The sequence below is a fragment of the Papaver somniferum genome, unplaced genomic scaffold (genome assembly GCF_003573695.1).
Source record: "Papaver somniferum cultivar HN1 unplaced genomic scaffold, ASM357369v1 unplaced-scaffold_135, whole genome shotgun sequence".
In the NCBI taxonomy this organism is placed as follows: domain Eukaryota; kingdom Viridiplantae; phylum Streptophyta; class Magnoliopsida; order Ranunculales; family Papaveraceae; genus Papaver; species Papaver somniferum.
The window spans coordinates 1733983-1741115 of record NW_020622713.1 but is presented as its reverse complement, the minus strand read 5'-3'; positions in this window follow the sequence as shown (position 1 = coordinate 1741115).

The following is a 7133-nucleotide window of genomic DNA, read 5'->3' as shown; positions in this document are numbered from 1 at the left end:
AGGAGGTTTTACTAATATTTGTTCTGTAGGGGAGGTAACTCAAATTATGATCTTCGCCAGGGGAGGTAACGCAAATTACTCATTTTCTTAAACAGGAAAACGATTAGCTAACAAATTCGTTACCTCAAATTCCGCATCCTCTTCACCTTTCTTCGCATCATTCTGGGGAGGAATATCATTGTGCTGTCATCCTCTTGCAAGACAAAAGAACAACAACAATCACCAACCTTTACCAGAGAAAGGTTGGAAATCGGTTTTAACTAATGCGATGCAAAAGTTGAAAACCTGAAACACATATGATTTTATGCTAAACCAAAAACGATTCAACATATTGTGACTTTTTCACACACGAGTTTCAATCGGAACCCCTTATAATCCTTTGATAAAGCCTACCAACATGGGCTAGAACTTAATCCTATTAAACCAAAAAGTCACCCAAACCATAAGGGTTGACACCATTAGAGATCGAATATTAAGGTTATGAAAACCCAAATCAAATATCCCATAAACATACATAGCAATAATATAAAGCATTCAGGCACATGCTATGTAATTGAAAATTATCACAAGAAAAATTATAAAGTAATAATTTTATTCACAAATATAGATAATTTTATTTAAAATAAACCTTATACCATTATTGAAGGAAATCAAAAACTGATGTCTATTTTTCTGGATTAAGTATTACAGCAAATAACTTAATCTCTAGTGGTGCTCTTATTGTTTACTGAGATTTCATCAGTACTCAAACTTTTAAAGCATGTCTCAAGAGACTTATCTGCAACCACTTCTTTTTTTTCAAGTTCTTCAAAACCTTGGATATAGTGAATCAAACTATCAGAACAAATCCACTTGGTTTCAGTTGGATCTTGAAAGTTGTAAGCCATCAGACATGACTCATCTTGAGATCCATTCGAACTATCTGAATCATAATCAAACATGATTTTTTATATGTTTTTATTCTTCCTTTCTGTATTCCTTCCTTGACAATCCTTAACCTTCTGAGCTTCCTCCTTATTAGCCTTTGTGACACTGCGAGTTATTGGAGGCATGCTAGGTTATTTAAATAGGGATTGATCAGGGTTTTAGAAAAAGTAAGAGATGGTTTCTCTTTAAGAAGAGACACCTCTTGGACCGAAAATATCCGGAAATTCCGAAAATATTAAGAGAATATATTCAGTTTCCTTTGTCCGAACTTCTCATGCTAGAAGGCTTATTAAAATTCGAAGATTCTAAATAAAACCTATTTTTGGACGATCATGTTAAACATGAATAAATTTTAGACAGACACGGATTCACAGTCATCCATAAAATGTCACAAAATTTTTCTGATAAACAAACATACAAAAAAAAATGTGCTCTAGTTTTACTGTGTTTTTCTCATCCATAATTAAGAGCACAAAAGAGGATGATAGTGCACAATTTCGATACAACTAAGTTGTATCGGAGTAAGCTTTTTCTAGCTCACATCGAGTATCAGAAACATAGTTCATGCTTCTCTTTGGGAATTTCTTCCCAAAATAGTTTCTCCCAAGAAGATGGTCATTCCTTGATCTAAAAACATGATCATTAGGAGACACTGTACTGACGTGAGAATCTCAGAGATGGATAAATCTCTCTTAATTCTATTAATGAGATTTTCATATTATTTTATCATTCTAAGGATTTTCTTATAATTCACATCACCATGATTATCTGAAACAATTATCGGGAATTCCTGATTGTTTCCTTTGGCAGAGATTCTCTCTTTCCCTTTCTTCTGGAATCGTTCTTCATCAAAACAAGAATTGTTTCGATATGGGTGAGGAGGAACCTTTTTCTAGAAGCGATTATCAACTCTTATTTATGATTCTTTTGAGTTGACCTTGTCGGGTTGTGGTATATTATGTCTTTCTACTGAGGAATGATCTTTCAGTTTTTTAAGACAAGAAACTTCTTTCAATATTTTTACCATCGTATTCTGAAGAAGTATAAGTTTCATGTCAAGTGACTGAAAGTTGTATTCCCTAATATCACGTTCATGGAATAGATTCAAAGTTTCCTTTGGACAAGATTTCGTTTGATCATCAGTAGATGTAGAAGCTGATTTCTCATCCTCTTCTGACTTGATGTAGTTAGGCAAACTACCATCATCTTGATTTGTTTCAGATGTGACTAACCCAGTTTTATCACAGTCTGTAAAAGTCGATCAAGGACTTTTAGTTTCCTCAATATCATAAGAAATTACAACAACATCATTAGTCAAAGTCATAGGATGTTTATCTTTATCTTGAGTAAGAGTTTTACCAAGAGCTTCTAATTTGACAGTGAGATCCATATTCTCTTTGGATAGAATATTCAATTGAATGTCTTTATCTCTGATCTCATTCTTAAGAAGATTTGACTTTGTCTTTAATATTAATACTTTTGTAGACAGAGATTTTATAGGTTTTAGGAGTTTTACCAACTCTTTATCAACATCTTCTTTTCCATCAAAGAACGACTCAGATGTACTCTTGATTTTCGTAACTCCTGGATCATGGGTCAACGAATTGGTAACATCTTCAACTATTGAGTATTCATACTCTTGCATAACGTTAACTGAATCAGACATAGATTCAATTTCTTATAGGTTGGATCGCACCAAACAAAGATTGTTAGATCTTTTCGTGTTTGCATGCTCTGATACCAATTGAAAAGACGAGGGTACCCAAATATACCTCAATCTAAAACTTTTCCACCTATAAGTCCTTTCTCCGAAAGTGATTGTCTATGGACTGAGTCGAGACAATACAACTAATCGGTTCACACTTCGTGTCATCGTCTATGGATACGAGGTCAAGAAAATATGACAACAAGATAACTTGTGTGATTGACTATGGGTACAAGATCGAGACAATACAACAACGAAGTGTGATTACTTGATAATAGGTTCAGACTTAACCAAACACAATAGGATTGCTATCAAGTAATTAGGAATTAACTTTTGTGTATTTTACTTCTAATTATAATAAAAACAATTATAATTACGGAAATAGAAAAGTAAAAGACACAACAAGATTTTGTTAACGAGGAAACCGCAAATGCAGAAAAACCCTGGGACCTTGTCCAGAATTGAATACTCTCAGAATTAAGCCGCTATACAAAATCTAAACCAACTTCGTATAGTTGAGACCAAGCAACTAAACCTATAGTTCACCTAGTTCCCTCAGTATCCCTGCGCCTCCAACTTGTAATAAGTCACGCACTTGGAACAATTCCTTTGGTTCGTATTCCAAACAGTAAAGGAACAACAAATCTGTTCGGTAACAACTTTCTTCAAACAACGTGATATGAGTTTGACAAAAGGCTCTCCCGTTTATCCCAATAAACTCCTTTGTCAGGTTCTTAGATCAATCTATTTAACAACTACCAAAGTAATTGTCTATACTATGCAATCAATACTATTAATCACAAAGAAATATATTGATGCCGATCTACTCAACTAATCAATCAAGGTTATCACAAAGATAAACCGATTATAGTTGGATCCCTAGCCGATCAAGTTTTGTGCACACCAAATATTATGAAATCAAATAAGAAATCTTCTTTGTCTTCAAATATTCTTAGATCTTCAATAAACACCTGCACACAAACAACTTGAATCTCTTGTGATCAATCACGCACAGAACGGAGTCTGTTAATGACGGATTATCACAAGATGTCTTTAGATCTACAAACAGTTCTAAATATCCCCGCCGACACTTCAATCTAGTTTGAGTGAATCTTATATCAGAAGAGAAGATTCTCAAGCATAAATAAACTAGGTGCAATGAAAGTTCAACAACCGTTAGTCAATCAAATCAATCAAAAACTAATAATAAACTGCAATTATCTAGTTTCCCACCAATGGTACTCGTAGAGCTTCCCAATCCCAAAGAAGTCTTTAAAACGAGCTGTCGTAAGAGATTTCGCCTAATTAGGGTACTTTCCTCTTCGAATAGACAGCTCCACCAGTAAAAACACATCTAGGTAGTTTTGCTGGCTCTGTGGATTAGTTTGCTCGAAATGCAAACTTCAGTATTTAAAGACCAAGGAAGTTTGGACACCAAGGAATTTCCAAAACCGAATATTCTCAAAGATAGGCAATAAAGCCAAAAATGGTTTTCATAATTCCTGGAAATGCACTGTCCAAATATTGACCGAAATCTCAGTAGAAAATCTCCAATTAGTAAATGCACATTACCAATTTTTATTTTCTAAAGATATGCATTTAATTTCTGGAAGTTAAAAGCATATAAAACTAATAACCTTAATTAAAAGGTTTTCAATTTATTTCGATCCGGGATTCTCCTTTAGTTATTAAGGAATATCTTTGAACAATAAAAGATAAGAATTACTGCACATGTTCAAAGTATGTCGACATTTTTACTTTGTAAATTCTTTTTCATATTTACAATCTTGGAACCGATTTTCCACACTTCCAAACGAGTTTAGAATTGGTTCATCTGACTTCCAAGAACTATGTGATTGATTATCCTATTAAATCACCATTAATGGGTTTCACGGTTCTACCAAAACACAAAGCTTCGGTTCTACCTCCATGTGGATACTAAGATCGGTCACACTAGCTTTCCAAAAATTGTTTGACTAGGTACTAGGATCGGTTACCACATTATTATGGTATTTACTTGTAATCGGTTGCACAAGTCATAGGATCGGTTACCAATTACTAAGACTTGTTGTACCTCTTACAAGGATCGATTCCACATATTTGTGATCGGTTGCACCTCTTACTAGGATCGATTCCCCAATGTCTAGAGTTGGTCATACCAATTACAATATATCGATCATACCATCTCAGGTGATTACTTAAGATCGGTTTCACTAATGAAAGTCATACCAATACAAAATTCAGGCATTGTGAATAGTTTTACCAATATAGATAAACAAGTTATGAGCGGTTATTCTAAACACACATATTGGTAATCCAAAGATTTGCAATGAATAACAATACCAATAAGCCTAGCGATTTCCCTTTCGATTCACAAAAAAAGTTTATGAATTGTACTTCCTTTAAACAAATGTAACACATTGTTTCCTAGAACAAAATCTTCACCCATACCCATACATAATCACAATAGCATTCATACGATTATGTCGATGTCTTATATACGAAGTTCAAAAGATGGACATTATACTTCGTATTGTAATTCCTTAATACTATGTCTAACTAGAGTATAATCATTCACAGCTTGGAAGTTATGTTTTCAATATGCACGATTTGAAAGATACGTTAGGAATGAAACAATTCAAGTCAAATATCACTAACCTCAAGAGGAAGGATGATGTCGTCGATGCAACTCTTTACTTCTTCACATTCTTCAAGTCTTCACGTAATACTTGTAAGTCTCATATCCTAGTAACTTTCTAGCTAACCTATACGAAGTTGACTCTAGTAAATAATCAAGCAACTCTTTAAATGAGTTTTGATTCACTAAAATATGACAACCAAGCTTGACATACCAACGCTTGGTGGGTTCAACCGATCTATGCTCTAACACCCTTAGTCGGGCCAGAATGTAGGCGTAGAAAATCCTATATCTACATCCAACAATCCACAAGAACTTATAGCAAACATAAGCAAGTAAGAAACTCATAAGAACACATGATTACATGGTTCGACATGATTACATACGTCCAGGGGGTGAAAGGATGATCTTATTACTTTACACAAGAATACAAGATAGAATTCTCTGCACAACACTCTCTCTTTTCTCACACTTACTTACAGATTGCTTGCCCTTTCTCTCTTGACAAGGGTCTCTATTTATAGGCTAACATGTCCATACAACAAAGTTACAATGTGAGTCACAGTCCATCCTATTCGATGTTCTTCTCGAGTGATGGATGATGTCTTCCCCAATATCTGTTGCCCGATCTCATGTTATCCCGATAAGTATAGTTCCTGATGCGCCTCTTCCCTATGTTGATGGCCTAATATTCGACCCGACCTCGCTCTTTTCTCCCGACCCGAATTGGTTACTTTTGGTCTCTGGCCCCCACTTTGACTAGATTCCTCTGTTCTTCTCACCTGCTCTGTCAGTGTACTTATTACCTCGATTCCCGACGGGCATCTCCCCATCACATCTGAGTTCTTTCTTTACACGTACTCGCCTCACAAATGCTTGGTGGATGTCTCTTCCTTGTGTTGATGTTATAGAAGATGATTTAGTGTTTTGCTTCATGTCTTCTTCAGTGAATCGTGGCTTGGAATTGCTCCACCTGTATTTATCACTTATTTACCACTACATAACTGAAACTTGAATGGGATGAAAATACATCTTATAAGGAGTTTTCTATGTTAAGCAATTGCACCCATCATATAACCGCGTCTTTGCTTCAACCTTTTCATGAATCTTTCTCATTCGAAGAACATGCCCAAAGAGAAAAGTAATTCGTCAAAAGAAACTTTTCATGAACAACAAACAATCCAAAAGTTTCAATATAATATTTTTGTTGAAGAAGAAACTTAATGTGACCGTGTCCGATTGCTGACACCTTTATCCAAAATAATGAATCAGAAAGAGTCTGAAAAAATCGATATAAAAAAAGATGAATCTAAACAAACCGAGAAACCAGACCACACAAAACCGCATATCTCTTTTTGCCTCACAATTTATTTTGGTGTGGTCCCGATGAGCCCCACGGAGAACAGCAGGGGTCCCATTTTTAGATTTTGTTGTGTCTAGCGGTTTTGGTGTGGTCTGATTTGTGGGTTTGTTTAGAATTTTTGATAAAAAAAGTACCATGAGCATGTAGACAAAAAACCGATGAACAACTCGAATGAGTAACTCCAAAAGGAAGACCAATTATAAATGGGTCCACGTTCAGTTCAGAGTCTATCTTTTCTAGGAAGGCCCGCAGTTGAATGTGACATTACCCCATACATCACCCACATGATCACCCATTTTTATACAATAACCAATCTCGAGTGTTGCAGGCGTGCTTTCGGTAATAAGAAAGCATGGCATTAATATCTTGAACACCCAATTATCCGACTATCTGACCAAAACCACAAACATGGTGCAGCTGTATTTTAGTTGTTCACGTTCAGTAGGATTGTTCTGGCATGTGGTAATCGACTGAATGCAACAGGGGCAACAAAGCTTTCT